Source organism: Oncorhynchus tshawytscha, unplaced genomic scaffold (assembly GCF_018296145.1).
Source record: "Oncorhynchus tshawytscha isolate Ot180627B unplaced genomic scaffold, Otsh_v2.0 Un_contig_9683_pilon_pilon, whole genome shotgun sequence".
Classification (NCBI taxonomy): Eukaryota; Metazoa; Chordata; class Actinopteri; order Salmoniformes; family Salmonidae; genus Oncorhynchus; species Oncorhynchus tshawytscha.
This window is the reverse complement of record NW_024608806.1, coordinates 57,969-74,406: the sequence shown is the minus strand read 5'-3', so window position 1 is coordinate 74,406 and position 16,438 is coordinate 57,969. Positions and strand designations below refer to the sequence as shown.

At 44.0% G+C, this 16,438-nt stretch overlaps 1 pseudogene; it reads left to right on the top strand.

The window, feature by feature from the left end:
* Positions 1-14,321: 14,321 nt before the first annotated feature.
* Positions 14,322-15,848, top strand: LOC112242085 (annotated as a pseudogene).
* The last annotated feature ends 590 nt before the right edge of the window (positions 15,849-16,438 follow it).

Genomic DNA, 16,438 nt, shown 5'->3' with positions numbered 1-16,438 from the left:
TACTAGCTAGAGTCCCAGGTCTGTTTAGTGCTGTCTTGCCAACTCCTACTAGCTAGAGTCCCAGGTCTGTTTAGTGCTGTCTTGCCAACTCCTACTAGCTAGAGTCCCAGGTCTGTTTAGTGCTGTCTTGCCAACTCCTACTAGCTAGAGTCCCAGGTCTGTTTAGTGCTGTCTTGTCAACTCCTCCAGTGGTTCTTCGTTAAAAAGTTGCATCATATTGCAGCACAACTTGCGGGCTGCCGCAGAATTCTATGGCACATTATTTATTATTTATTATTTAAGTGTCAGACATTGTTGCCATTAACGCTCGTTAGAGCTAGTTTGACCACCAGAGAGTATCTTTGAGAAACATTTAACCGTTTTTAATATGAAACTAATCGTTGGATAACAGATCTGCTCTCGGAACTCATTTACACACGTTACTGTGTGTGTTTCGATTCTCTCTCGCACAAACACACACATACACGCTCACCCTCTATAACCACTCTTTATATTTACAGTGGTGATGGACAGCTGGAGGCATTTTGTTGTGAATTCTGAAAACAAGCCAACCTAACTCAGAAATACATTTCGCTGGTTTCCATGGTGAATAACCCAATAATAATTGGTTGGACACATGAAAGGAAACAAAGAGTTTCCAGGAACTGAAAATGAAAATACTTGCATTAAGTGAGTTCAGAGAAAGGACAGAGAAATAGCAATTCCTACACTATTGTTCTAAATTCAATCACCTTCTTCAATAGGGACACAAGGAGAACCAGATGCAGACACAGGAGGCAGATGGTTCGAGCCCAAGATATTTATTAACAATCCAAAGGGGGTAGGCAAGATAATAGTCATGGACAAGCAAAAGGTCAAAACCAGTTCAGAGATCCAGAGGTACAGAATGGCAGGCAGGCTCGAGGTCAGGGCAGACAGAATGGTCAGGCAGGTGGGAATGGAGTTCAGAAAACAGGCAAAGGTCAAAACTGGGAGGACTAGTAGAAGAGAATAGAAAAGTAGGAGCAGGGGAAAAAACACGCTGGTTGACTAGAACATACAAGACGTACTGGCACAGAGAGACAGGAAACACAGGGATAAATACACTGGCACCGAGAGACAGGAAACACAGGGATAAATACACTGGCACAGAGAGACAAGAAACACAGGGATAAATACACTGGCACAGAGAGACAGGAAACACAGGGATAAATACACTGGCACAGAGAGACAGGAAACACAGGGATAAATACACTGGCACAGAGAGACAGGAAACACAGGGATAAATACACTGGCACCGAGAGACAGGAAACACAGGGATAAATACACTGGCACCGAGAAACAGGAAACACAGGGATAAATACACTGGCACAGAGAAACAGGAAACACAGGGATAAATACACTGGCCCAGAGAGAAACAGGAAACACAGGGATAAATACACTGGCACAGAGAGACAGGAAACACAGGAAAATACACTGGCACAGAGAAACAGGAAACACAGGGATAAATACACTGGCACAGAGAAACAGGAAACAGGATAAATACACTGGCACAGAAACAGGAAACACAGGGATAAATACACTGGCACAGAGAGACAGGAAACACAGGTATAAATACACAATGGAAAATATGCGACACCTGGAGGGAGGGAGACAATCACAAGAACAGGTGAAAAGATTAGGGTGTGACATCTTCATCCTCATCATTCAGTTAATTCAAATACAATTTTGAATGCACAATTATGAGTTTATATTTGGTTTATACCGCCCATTCAATGAGAGCATTAATTCAGGTAGAGACACATTAGGGGTTGGGACCCAAAAGCATAATCAGTGCAGGGAGAAGACACAGGTACAGACGTATGTTAGAGTTGAGGTTAGAAGTAGAAGTTACTGTATTTGAGCACACTCACACTCGCACACACACACACACACAGACACACACACACACACACACACACACACACACACACACACACACACACACACACACACACACACACACACACACACACACACACACACACACACACACACACTGAAAACACTGAAAAATGCTAACTGATATCAAGTCACAGTGGAAGCACTTTTTTTATGATTTTACCTTCAATTATGCAAATAGATTAATGCTTTAGTGTATTCATTGGTATTAAAGAGGAAATCTGCTGTAAAACTCAAATACTTTAGTTGTGATTGGTTGAGCTTGTCTGGCTTAATGGAACCAATAGAATAGTCCCAAACGCTCAAAGTAGAAGACAGATTTCAAATAGTTTTCAAACCCAGGTCTGATTGTTCATAATTTTTTAAAGCATCCAGAGACATTATTAAGATGTATACATCCAATATGTTAATCAGTGATATAGAGAAGTAAGAGATCATATAAGAGGGTGTGTCTGGTGCATGTATTTGTATTTATTATGGATCCACATTAGTTCCTGCCAAGGTATCGGCTACTCCTCATGGAGTTTATTATGGATCCCCATTAATTAGTTCCTGCCAAGGCAGCAGCTACTCTTCCTGGGGTTTATTATGGATCCCCATTAATTAGTTCCTGCCAAAAAAGCAGATACTCTTCCCGGGTTCCAGCAAAATGAAGGCAGTTATACAATTTTAAAAACATTACAATACATTCACAACAGATTTCACAACACATTAAGTGTGTGCCCTCAGGCCCCTACTCTACTACCACATATATACAACACAAACTCCACGTGTACGTGTGTTTATAGTGGCTATGTTATCGTGTGTGTTTCTGAATGTGTCTCTGTCTATGTTTGTGTTGCTTCACAGTAAGTGAGTGGAACTTCCCCCAGTAGACCAGGAAGTTACTCAGGAATCAGAGAACAAGGTGAAAAGAAGAAGAAAGTGTCCCAACTATAACTAACCAGGACATGTTACTGTATAACCAGCCAGGACATGTTACTGTATAACCAGCCAGGACATGTTACTGTATAACCAACCAGGACATGTTACTGTATAACCAGCCAGGACATGTTACTGTATAACCAGCATGTTACTGTATAACAGGACATGTTACTGTATAACCAGCCAGGACATGTTACTGTATAACCAGCCAGGACATGTTACTGTATAACCAGCCAGGACATGTTACTGTATAACCAGCCAGGACATGTTACTGTATAACCAGCCAGGACATGTTACTGTATAACCAGCCAGGACATGTTACTGTATAACCAGCCAGGACATGTTACTGTATAACCAGCCAGGACATGTTACTGTATAACCAGCCAGGACATGTTACTGTATAACCAGGACATGTTACTGTATAACCAGGACATGTTACTGTATAACCAGCCAGGACATGTTACTGTATAACCAGCCAGGACATGTTACTGTATAACCAGCCAGGACATGTTACTGTATAACCAGCCAGGACATGTTACTGTATAACCAGCCAGGACATGTTACTGTATAACCAGCCAGGACATGTTACTGTATAACCAGCCAGGACATGTTACTGTATAACCAGCCAGGACATGTTACTGTATAACCAGCCAGGACATGTTACTGTATAACCAGCCAGGACATGTTACTGTATAACCAGCCAGGACATGTTACTGTATAACCAGCCAGGACATGTTACTGTATAACCAGCCAGGACATGTTACTGTATAACCAGCCAGGACATGTTACTGTATAACCAGCCAGGACATGTTACTGTATAACCAGCCAGGACATGTTACTGTATAACCAGCCAGGACATGTTACTGTATAACCAGCCAGGACATGTTACTGTATAACCAGCCAGGACATGTTACTGTATAACCAGCCAGGACATGTTACTGTATAACCAGCCAGGACATGTTACTGTATAACCAGCCAGGACATGTTACTGTATAACCAGCCAGGACATGTTACTGTATAACCAGCCAGGACATGTTACTGTATAACCAGCCAGGACATGTTACTGTATAACCAGCCAGGACATGTTACTGTATAACCAGCCAGGACATGTTACTGTATAACCAGCCAGGACATGTTACTGTATAACCAGCCAGGACATGTTACTGTATAACCAGCCAGGACATGTTACTGTATAACCAGCCAGGACATGTTACTGTATAACCAGCCAGGACATGTTACTGTATAACCAGCCAGGACATGTTACTGTATAACCAGCCAGGACATGTTACTGTATAACCAGCCAGGACATGTTACTGTATAACCAGCCAGGACATGTTACTGTATAACCAGCCAGGACATGTTACTGTATAACCAGCCAGGACATGTTACTGTATAACCAGCCAGGACATGTTACTGTATAACCAGCCAGGACATGTTACTGTATAACCAGCCAGGACATGTTACTGTATAACCAGCCAGGACATGTTACTGTATAACCAGCCAGGACATGTTACTGTATAACCAGCCAGGACATGTTACTGTATAACCAGCCAGGACATGTTACTGTATAACCAGCCAGGACATGTTACTGTATAACCAGCCAGGACATGTTACTGTATAACCAGCCAGGACATGTTACTGTATAACCAGCCAGGACATGTTACTGTATAACCAGCCAGGACATGTTACTGTATAACCAGCCAGGACATGTTACTGTATAACCAGCCAGGACATGTTACTGTATAACCAGCCAGGACATGTTACTGTATAACCAGCCAGGACATGTTACTGTATAACCAGCCAGGACATGTTACTGTATAACCAGCCAGGACATGTTACTGTATAACCAGCCAGGACATGTTACTGTATAACCAGCCAGGACATGTTACTGTATAACCAGCCAGGACATGTTACTGTATAACCAGCCAGGACATGTTACTGTATAACCAGCCAGGACATGTTACTGTATAACCAGCCAGGACATGTTACTGTATAACCAGCCAGGACATGTTACTGTATAACCAGCCAGGACATGTTACTGTAACCAACCAGGACCAGGACATGTTACTGTATAACCAGCCAGGACATGTTACTGTATAACCAGCCAGGACATGTTACTGTATAACCAGCCAGGACATGTTACTGTATAACCAGCCAGGACATGTTACTGTATAACCAGCCAGGACATGTTACTGTATAACCAGCCAGGACATGTTACTGTATAACCAGCCAGGACATGTTACTGTATAACCAGCCAGGCCAGGCATGTTACTGTATAACCAGCCAGGACATGTTACTGTATAACCAGCCAGGACATGTTACTGTATAACCAGCCAGGACATGTTACTGTATAACCAGCCAGGACATGTTACTGTATAACCAGCCAGGACATGTTACTGTATAACCAGCCAGGACATGTTACTGTATAACCAGCCAGGACATGTTACTGTATAACCAGCCAGGACATGTTACTGTATAACCAGCCAGGACATGTTACTGTATAACCAGCCAGGACATGTTACTGTATAACCAGCCAGGACATGTTACTGTATAACCAGCCAGGACATGTTACTGTATAACCAGCCAGGACATGTTACTGTATAACCAGCCAGGACATGTTACTGTATAACCAGCCAGGACATGTTACTGTATAACCAGCCAGGACATGTTACTGTATAACCAGCCAGGACATGTTACTGTATAACCAGCCAGGACATGTTACTGTATAACCAGCCAGGACATGCTACTGTATGTTACCAGCCAGGACATGTTACTGTATAACCATTCCAGGACCAGGACATGTTACTGTATAACCAGCAGGACATGTTACTGTATAACCAGCCAGGACATGTTACTGTATAACCAGCCAGGACATGTTACTGTATAACCAGCCAGGACATGTTACTGTATAACCAGCCAGGACATGTTACTGTATAACCAGCCAGGACATGTTACTGTATAACCAGCCAGGGCATGTTACTGTATAACCAACCAGCTCATGTTACTGTACAACCAGCCAGGACATGTTACTGTATAACCACCAGGACATGTTACTGTATAACCAGCCAGGACATGTTACTGTATAACCAGCCAGGACATGTTACTGTATAACCAGCCAGGACATGTTACTGTATAACCAGCCAGGACATGTTACTGTATAACCAGCCAGGACATGTTACTGTATAACCAGCCAGGACATGTTACTGTATAACCAGCCAGGACATGTTACTGTTTAACCAGCCATGATATGTTACTGTATAACCAGCCAGGACATGTTACTGTATAACCAGCCAGCCAGGACATGTTACTGTATAACCAGCCAGGACATGTTACTGTATAACCAGCCAGGACATGTTACTGTATAACCAGCCAGATATGTTACTGTATAACCAGCCAGGATATGTTACTGTATAACCAGCCAGGACATGCTACTGTATAACCAGCCATGACATGTTACTGTATAACCAGCCATGATATGTTACTGTATAACCAGCCAGGACATGTTACTGTACAACCAGCCAGGACATGTTACTGTATAACCAACCAGGACATGTTACTGTGTAACCAGCCAGGATATGTTACTGTATAACCAGCCAGGACATGTTACTGCATAACCAGCCAGGGCATGTTACTGTATAACCAGCCAGGACATGTTACTGTATAACCAGCCAGGACATGTTACTGTATAACCAGCCAGGACATGTTACTGTATAACCAGCCAGGACATGTTACTGTGTAACCAGCTATGACATGTTTCTGTTCCACAAATCCCCACCTTCAACAGGTTTAAAAGCAGTCATCTTCAGACTCAGACACTCTGTACTGAGGGCCTCCTCTGGGTGAACGTTTAGTTTTTACCCCAGCCCTACACAGCTGATTTAAATCATCAAAGCTAGATGATGAGTTGGTTATTTGAATCAGCTGTGCAGTGTAGGGCAAAACACATTAAGTTCACCAGGAAGGGTTTGGAAAACCCTGCTTTAAGGCACTGTATCCATAGTCAGAAAACATAGTTTAAAATGTGTGAGTCCATCTATACCAAGCCAGATATGAATAATAAGGTTTGACAGAGTTGAGATGGAGGAAAGGATTGTGGATATCTACGTCAGTACAGACACCCTGGAGGAACAGTGAGATCAGCACCACGACACGTCTGCAGAAAGGCCATCTACAGACCAGTTACAACACCCTGACTGAAGAGAGAGACCAGCTACAGACCAGTTACAACAACCTGACTGAAGAGAGAGACCAGCTACAGACCAGTTACAACAACCTGACTGAAGAGAGAGACCAGCTACAGACCAGTTACAACAACCTGACTAAAGAGAGAGACAAGCTTCAGACCAGTTACAACAACCTGACTGAATAGACAGACCAGCTACAGACCAGTTACAACAACCTGACTGAATAGAGAGACCAGCTTCAGACCAGTTACAACAACCTGACTGAAGAGAGAGACCAGTTACAGACCAGATACAACAACCTGAATAAAGAGAGAGACCAGTTACAGACCAGATACAACAACCTGACTGAAGAGAGAGACCAGATACAGACCAGTTACAACACCCTGACTGAAGAGAGAGACCAGTTACCAGACTGAAGAGAGAGACAGACAGACCAGTTACAACAACCTGACTGAAGAGAGAGACCAGATACAGACAGTTACAACAACCTGACTGAAGAGAGAGACAAGCTACAGACCGTTACAACACCCTGACTGAAGAGAGATACAGACCAGTTACAACAACCTGACTGAAGAGAGAGACCAGATACAGACCAGTTACAACAACCTGACTGAAGAGAGAGAGACCAGATAGATACAGACCGGTTACAACACCCTGACTGAAGAGAGAGACAAGCTACAGACCAGTTACAACACCCTGACTGAAGAGAGAGACAAGCTACAGACCAGTTACAACACCCTGACTGAAGAGAGAGACCAGATACAGACCAGTTACAACAACCTGACTGAAGAGAGAGACAAGATACAGACCAGTTACAACAACCTGACTGAAGAGAGAGACCAGATACAGACCAGTTACAACAACCTGACTGAAGAGAGAGACCAGATACAGACCAGTTACAACAACCTGACTGAAGAGAGAGACAAGCTACAGACCAGTTACAACACCCTGACTGAAGAGAGAGACCAGATACAGACCAGTTACAACAACCTGACTGAAGAGAGAAACAAGATACAGACCAGTTACACCAACCTGACTGAAGAGAGAGACAAGCTACAGACCGGTTACAACACCCTGACTGAAGAGAGAGACCAGATACAGACCAGTTACAACAACCTGACTGAAGAGAGACCAGATACAGACCAGTTACAACAACCTGACTGAAGAGAGAGACCAGATACAGACCAGTTACAACACCCTGACTGAAGAGAGAGACCAGATACAGACCAGTTACAACACCCTGACTGAAGAGAGAGACCAGATACAGACCAGTTACAACAACCTGACTGAAGAGAGAGACCAGATACAGACCAGTTACAACAACCTGACTGAAGAGAGAGACAAGATACAGACCAGTTACAACACCTGACTGAAGAGAGAGACCAGATACAGACCAGTTACAACAACCTGACTGAAGAGAGAGACCAGATACAGACCAGTTACAACAACCTGACTGAAAGAGAGAGACCAGATACAGACCGGTTACAACACCCTGACTGAAGAGAGAGACAAGCTACAGACCAGTTACAACACCCTGACTGAAGAGAGAGACAAGCTACAGACCAGTTACAACACCCTGACTGAAGAGAGAGACAAGCTACAGACCAGTTACAACACCCTGACTGAGAGAGAGACCAGATACAGACCAGTTACAACAACCTGACTGAAGAGAGAGACAAGATACAGACCAGTTACAACAACCTGACTGAATAGAGAGACCAGATACAGACCAGTTACAACAACCTGACTGAAGAGAGAGACCAGATACAGACCAGTTACAACAACCTGACTGAAGAGAGAGACAAGATACAGACCAGTTACAACACCCTGACTGAAGAGAGAGACCAGATACAGACCAGTTACAACAACCTGACTGAAGAGAGAAACAAGACTACAGACCCAGTTACACCAACCTGACTGAAGAGAGAGACAAGCTACAGACCAGTTACAACACCTGACTGAAGAGAGAGACCAGATACAGACCAGTTACAACAACCTGACTGAAGAGAGAGACCAGATACAGACCAGTTACAACAACCTGACTGAAGAGAGAGACCAGATACAGACCAGTTACAACACCCTGACTGAAGAGAGAGACCAGATACAGACCAGTTACAACAGACCAGTTACCCTGAAGAGAACACCCTGAAGAGAGAGACCAGATACAGACCAGTTACAACAACCTGACTGAAGAGAGAGACCAGATACAGACCAGTTACAACAACCTGACTGAAGAGAGAGACCAGATACAGACCAGTTACAACAACCTGACTGAAGAGAGAGACAAGCTACAGACCAGTTACAACACCCTGACTGAAGAGAGAGACCAGATACAGACCAGTTACAACAACCTGACTGAAGAGAGAAACAAGATACAGACCAGTTACACCAACCTGACTGAAGAGAGACAAGCTACAGACCAGTTACAACACCCTGACTGAAGAGAGACCAGAGACCAGTTACAACACCTGACTGAAGACCAGATACAGAAGAGAGAGACCAGATACAGACCAGTTACAACAACCTGACTGAAGAGAGAGACCAGATACAGACCAGTTACAACACCCTGACTGAAGACCAGATACAGACCAGTTACAACACCCTGACTGAAGAGAGAGACCAGATACAGACCAGTTACAACAACCTGACTGAAGAGAGAGACCAGATACAGACCAGTTACAACAACCTGACTGAAGAGAGAGACAAGCTACAGACCGGTTACAACACCCTGACTGAAGAGAGAGACCAGATACAGACCAGTTACAACAACCTGACTGAAGAGAGACCAGATACAGACCAGTTACAACAACCTGACTGAGAGAGAGACCAGATTACAACAACCTGACTGAAGAGAGAGACCAGACCCAGTTACAACACCCTGACTGAAGAGAGAGACAAGCTACAGACCAGTTACAACACCCTGACTGAAGAGAGAGACAAGCTACAGACCAGTTACAACACCCTGACTGAAGAGAGAGACCAGATACAGACCAGTTACAACACCCTGACCAGAAGACTGAGAGACCAGATACAGACCAGTTACAACAACCTGACTGAAGAGAGAGACAAGATACAGACCAGTTACAACAACCTGACTGAAGAGAGAGACCAGATACAGACCAGTTACAACAACCTGACTGAAGAGAGAGACCAGCTACAGACCAGTTACAACACCCTGACTGAAGAGAGAGACCAGATACAGACCAGTTACAACAACCTGACTGAAGAGAGAAACAAGATACAGACCAGATACAGACCAGTTACAGACCAACACTGAAGAGAGAGACAAGATACAGACCAGACAACACCCTGACTGAAGAGAGAGACCAGATACAGACCAGTTACAACAACCTGACTGAAGAGAGACCAGATACAGACCAGTTACAACCTGACAGACCAGTTACAACAACCTGACTGAAGAGAGAGACCAGATACAGACCAGTTACAACACCCTGACTGAAGAGAGAGACAAGCTACAGACCAGTTACAACACCCTGACTGAAGAGAGAGACAAGCTACAGACCAGTTACAACACCCTGACTGAAGAGAGAGACCAGATACAGACCAGTTACAACAACCTGACTGAAGAGAGAGACAAGATACAGACCAGTTACAACAACCTGACTGAAGAGAGAGACCAGATACAGACCAGTTACAACACCCTGACTGAAGAGAGAGACCAGATACAGACCAGTTACAACAACCTGACTGAAGAGAGAGACAAGCTACAGACCGGTTACAACACCCTGACAGAGAAAAAAAACTAGTGTATTACCAATATTATTTCCTCTTTATATCAGTAGTTATTTCCACAGATTGTAGCTTCTTGTATACCAGTAGTTGTTTGACAAATCAACATTACATTAGTACATTTTACTTTGTGCACACGGCATGTGGTGCATTTCATAATTTCCATTTCGAATATATGAATCGTTCTTTCTACAGAATGTTAGAAAACCCCTACTGACGCCCCGGAACACAATAAAAATATCTTCATCAAAACCTGTCAGTTTAAGCAGCAGATATCTATTTTTTGCATGGGCCACGTCTCAATCCACCACATCCGCCGATATCACCCTTCCTCATCTGTGGTGGAAGGTGGCCGAGCTATAGCGATGTTTGTCAGAACATGAGACATCCCCAAAAATCGCTCTTCTTACAAAAACGTCTGTGGGGTCTGAGCGGTTTGGCCTAAAAACTAACATGAACACATTGTGGAAAGGAGAGATTCTGCAGAACTGTCCTAGCAGGTCAACCAGCTTCCTGATTGAATGTGATTGAATACTTAGAACAGTTTCGCCTGCAGTTCGTCACTGACAGAGATCAGAAAAGTACTGAGAGGACAAACACACAAGCACCTACACACTCAAGGAGACACACACACACACACAGAGAGAGACACGCACACACACACAAACATATTTAAAGTTCCCCTCTGATTAAGATGCAGACATAGATTTCCAACATTTCCATCCCCTTCACCATGGAAACGGCCAACAGAACCGGAGGAACCTTTACTGTCGGGAGCCACCAACAATCTCAGATTCACTTCCTCTTTCCCTGCCAGCATCTCTCTCCATGATCTCGCCGGCCAATGGTACGGTGAGCCTCATGGCGTACGCCAGCTCCCGCCAGGAACGGATATAACCCTGACCATCGATGCCGAGGCTGCTGGAGCCACAGACTTGAACAACGCATTCCTGCATCTCTACGTTGTAAGCAAGGTAAGGGTCGTGTTTCAAAACTCTAAAATGGCCTCCTTTTCTCATATCCTCTCACCCTGATATGAAAGGAATTGGTTGTGTAAGCTACCAGTTCTTATCAGCTACATCAGTTGTCTGACTAAGCTCTCTCTCTCTCTCTATCTTTCCCCTCTCTGTGTTCCCCCCCTTCTCCGTCCCTCCCTCCCTACAGGAGACAGGTTTTACCACTCCCCAGAACGGGCTACTAGGCGTCTCCTCCAAGTTACCAGGGTTCTGGTCTAGAAGCACGGTTTCGATTGCTAATACAGTTTTGTTTCTGTACTGCAGTATAAGGGACACTTGGCCCAGAAAGACCATTTCCACACGGCCACATAGAGAGGTCAGATTTGAAAATGTGTAATAAGTCACTTTAGTCATCACCTACATGAAAAAAATATCTATTGAATTATTTAAATAATTGTCTCTGAGGCCGATAACATTTGTATTTTATATTCATCCAATGTCTGCCATGTTTTAGGATGACATAATGACGACATCGCTGCTCACGCTGCTCCCTGTGTGAACTGAGTGCTAGTGTGCATGTGATGTTGGGCTGAGTAAACCAGATGCATCCTGGATATACACCTGATTACCTTGATAACAACGGGCAGACACACTGGACACAGACTCCAGTTCTTATTAGAAGGACCGAGCACGCCCCCATTCTCATCGACGGGGCTGTAGTGGAGCAGGCTGAGAGCTTCAAGTTCCTTGGGGTCCACATCACCAACAAACTAACTTGGTACAAGCACAACAAGACAGTCACGAAGAGGGCATGACAAAACCTATTCCCCCTCAGGAGACTGAAAAGATTTGGCATGGGTCCTCAGATCCTCAAAGGTTTTACAGCTGCACCATCGTGAGCATCCTGACGGGTTGCATCACTGCATGGAATGGCAACTGCTCTGCCTCCGACCGCAAGGCACTACAGAGGGTAGTGCGAAAGTCCCAGTACATTACCGGGGCCAGGCTTCCTGCCATCCAGAACCAACAACAACGAGACGACCTACAGGGAGGGAGTGAGGGCCCTCGGAGTGTGGTGTCAGGAAAATAACCTCACACTCAATGTCAACAAAACAAAGGAGATAATCGTGGACTTCAGGAAACAGCAGAGGGAGCAGCCCCCTATCCACATCGACGGGACAGTAGTAGAGAGGGTGGAAAGTTTAAAGTTTCTCGGCTTCACATCATGGACAAACTGAAATAGTCCACCCACACAGACAGCGTGGTGAAGCTGTACCTGTAGTTAGTATTACATCCACCCAGGTCTCTGTCACCAACACGACAGCTGTACCTGTAGTTAGTACTACATCCACCCAGGTCTCTGTCACCAACACTACAGCTGTACCTGTAGTTAGTACTACATCCACCCAGGTCTCTGTCACCAACACTACAGCTGTACCTGTAGTTAGTACTACATCCACCCAGGTCTCTGTCACCAACAATACAGCTGAACCTGTAGTTAGTACTACATCCACCCAGGTCTCTGTCACCAACACTACAGCTGTACCTGTAGTTAGTACTACATCCACCCAGGTATCTGTCACCAACACTACAGCTGTACCTGTAGTTAATACTACATCCACCCAGGTATCTGTCACCAACACTACAGCTGTACCTGTAGTTAATACTACATCCACCCAGGTATCTGTCACCAACACTACAGCTGTACCTGTAGTTAATACTACATCCACCCAGGTCTCTGTCACCAACACTACAGCTGTACCTGTAGTTAGTACTACATCCACCCAGGTATCTGTCACCAACACTACAGCTGTACCTGTAGTTAATACTACATCCACCCAGGTCTCTGTCACCAACACTACAGCTGTACCTGTAGTTAATACTACATCCACCCAGGTCTCTGTCAACAACACTACAGCTGTACCTGTAGTTAATACTACATCCACCCAGGTCTCTGTCACCAACACTACAGCTGTACCTGTAGTTAGTACTACATCCACCCAGGTCTCTGTCACCAAGATGTAACCAGTATGTTTATGTTATGTTGTACTAAAAGACAGGGTGGAAATATGAACTTTTTGTCATAATAAATGTGAAGGGTTTTTATTCTTCTTTCTATTCTATTAAATCTGCCAAACTGAAACTACAGAGATATTGTCAGAACTTCTGCTTTTTCATTCTGAGTAACTCCTCACAGTCAGTACATCATATATATATAGAGTCATATCATGTAGTATATTATCACACTAAGGCTGGTGGGAGTCATATCATGTAGTATATTATCACACTAAGGCTGGTGGGAGTCATATCATGTAGTATATTATCACACTAAGGCTGGTGGGAGTCATATCATGTAGTATATCATCAAACTAAGGCTGGTGGGAGTCATATCATGTAGTATCTTATCACACTAAGGCTGGGTCACATGGTTGCCAGTGTTTCTAATCCATTGTGGTTGACTGATAGAGTTTCACTACCTAAAGTCACACAGACATAGGACAGTGCAGGGAGAAGACACAGGTACAGACGTACATTAGAGTTGAGGTTAGAAGTAGAAGTTACTGCATCTGACCACAAGTGTTTAAAGATGTCAGAGGTAGTCAATGAAATCTCAAATAGATTTGAAGACGATGAGCCTGATGCAATGAAGAACACAGGCATTGATGACCAAATATATTCCAACGTAAGAGCCTTCAAGCCCAGTACAAGAGATGGAGTTGTTGCTTCAGGTAAGATTACACGAACACACACACACACGCAATAACACACACAAACAAATAACACACACAATACACTACACTACACTAACCTGTAAAACTATATCTTTATTTGTCCCAATCCTGGATGATACAGTAAAACACATTACTAAAGATTTTACTTTAATAATTTGTGATTCAGTACATGCTCAGTGGTGGAAGAGACCCTCTGGAGTTGCTGCATTGTGTCTGGGGCTGCTGTGTGTTCTCCTACTGGCTTGGATCATAGGCCTGTCTGTCTACTGTACGTGTACTATGTTGTCGCTGAGACTTAAGTAGCCTACTTAATTATACTTACTCATTGATGGTGTTTTAGTTACATGTTTGATAAACTTTTCCCTTTTACAGATGGAGTCATTGGTCATCACGACTCAACAGAGATAGACCAGCTACAGACCAGTTACAACAACCTGACTAAAGAGAGAGGCCAGCTACAGTCCAGTTACAACATCCTGACTAAAGAGAGAGACCAGCTACAGACCAGTCACAACAACCTGACTAAAGAGAAAGGCCAGCTACAGTCCAGTTACAACAATCTGACTAAAGAGAGAGACCAGCTACTGTCCAGTTACAACAACATGACTAAAGAGAGAGAACAGCTACAGTCCAGTTACAACAACCTGACTAAAGAGAGAGAACAGCTACAGTCCAGTTACAACAACCTGACTGAAGAGAGAGACCAGCTACAGACTGAGAGAGATTTTCTTAGTGGGAGGTCTACCAATCTCAGTGAGTAAACCTACAGTAACTCATTATCATTAATCCCTATCGTGTGACTGTATTCTTTCATTAAGTATCCAGTGTCGTAAGATGAAGGAATTGCATGATTTCATCTTGTAGAACAAACCTGTCCTGAAGGCTGGCAGAAGTTTGAATCAAGTTGGTACTTCCTGTCTACTGAGACTAAAACCTGGAAGGAGAGCAGAGAGGACTGTCTGGAGAGAGGAGCAGACCTGGTGATCATAAACCGTGATAAGAAACAGGTGAGCGAGAGAGAGAATCAGAGAGAGAGCGAGAGAGAGAGAGAGCGAGAAAGAGAGCGAGAGAGAGAGTCAGCGAGAGAGAGCAAGAGAGAGAGAGCGAGAGGGAGAGAGCGAGTGAGAGAGAGCGAGTGAGAGAGAGAGCGAGAGAGAGAGAGAGAGAGAGGATATGGGTGTACAAGTGATATATGTATATATATTTATCTTTCTCAACAACAGGAGTTTCTCTTCAACCTCAACAAGGGCCTCTGGATTGGTCTGACTGACTCTGTTACTGAGGCGACCTGGAGATGGGTGGACGGCACCCCACTGACCACCCCAAGGTAATATACTACTGCTCTAATAACACTGACCAACCCAAGGTAATATATTACTGCTCTAATAACACTGACCAACCCAAGGTAATATACTACTGCTCTAATAACACTGACCAACCCAAGGTAATATATTACTGCTCTAATAACACTGACCACCCCAAGGTAATACACTACTGTTATAATAACACTGACCACAGTGTAAGGAGAAGGACTGATTCTCTGTGTTGTTCATACTCTAGGTTCTTCATTCTCAACTGGTGGACCAACACTGACCACAGACTAAGAGATGATAACTACTCTGATAATAAGGGGCCAATTATCAGTTCATTCAACGTTTATCTATACAGGTTATTGATGGTAGCAGTCAACAAAGCTGAATTTAACCTGAAACATTTCTGTACATTATTTAGGATTGTGATGTTATAACCATGATATCTGACTGTTGTTAACCCTGTAGGTACTGGTATTAACCATGATATCTGACTGTTGTTAACCCTGTAGGTACTGGTATTAACCATGCTATCTGACTGTTGTTAACCCTGTAGGTACTGGCATAAACCACAGCCTGATAATGGTGCTGGCAGACTAGACTATGGTGAGGAGGACTGTGTTGAGATACGTAAAGATCAGCGTCCTCTGGAGGCATGGAAT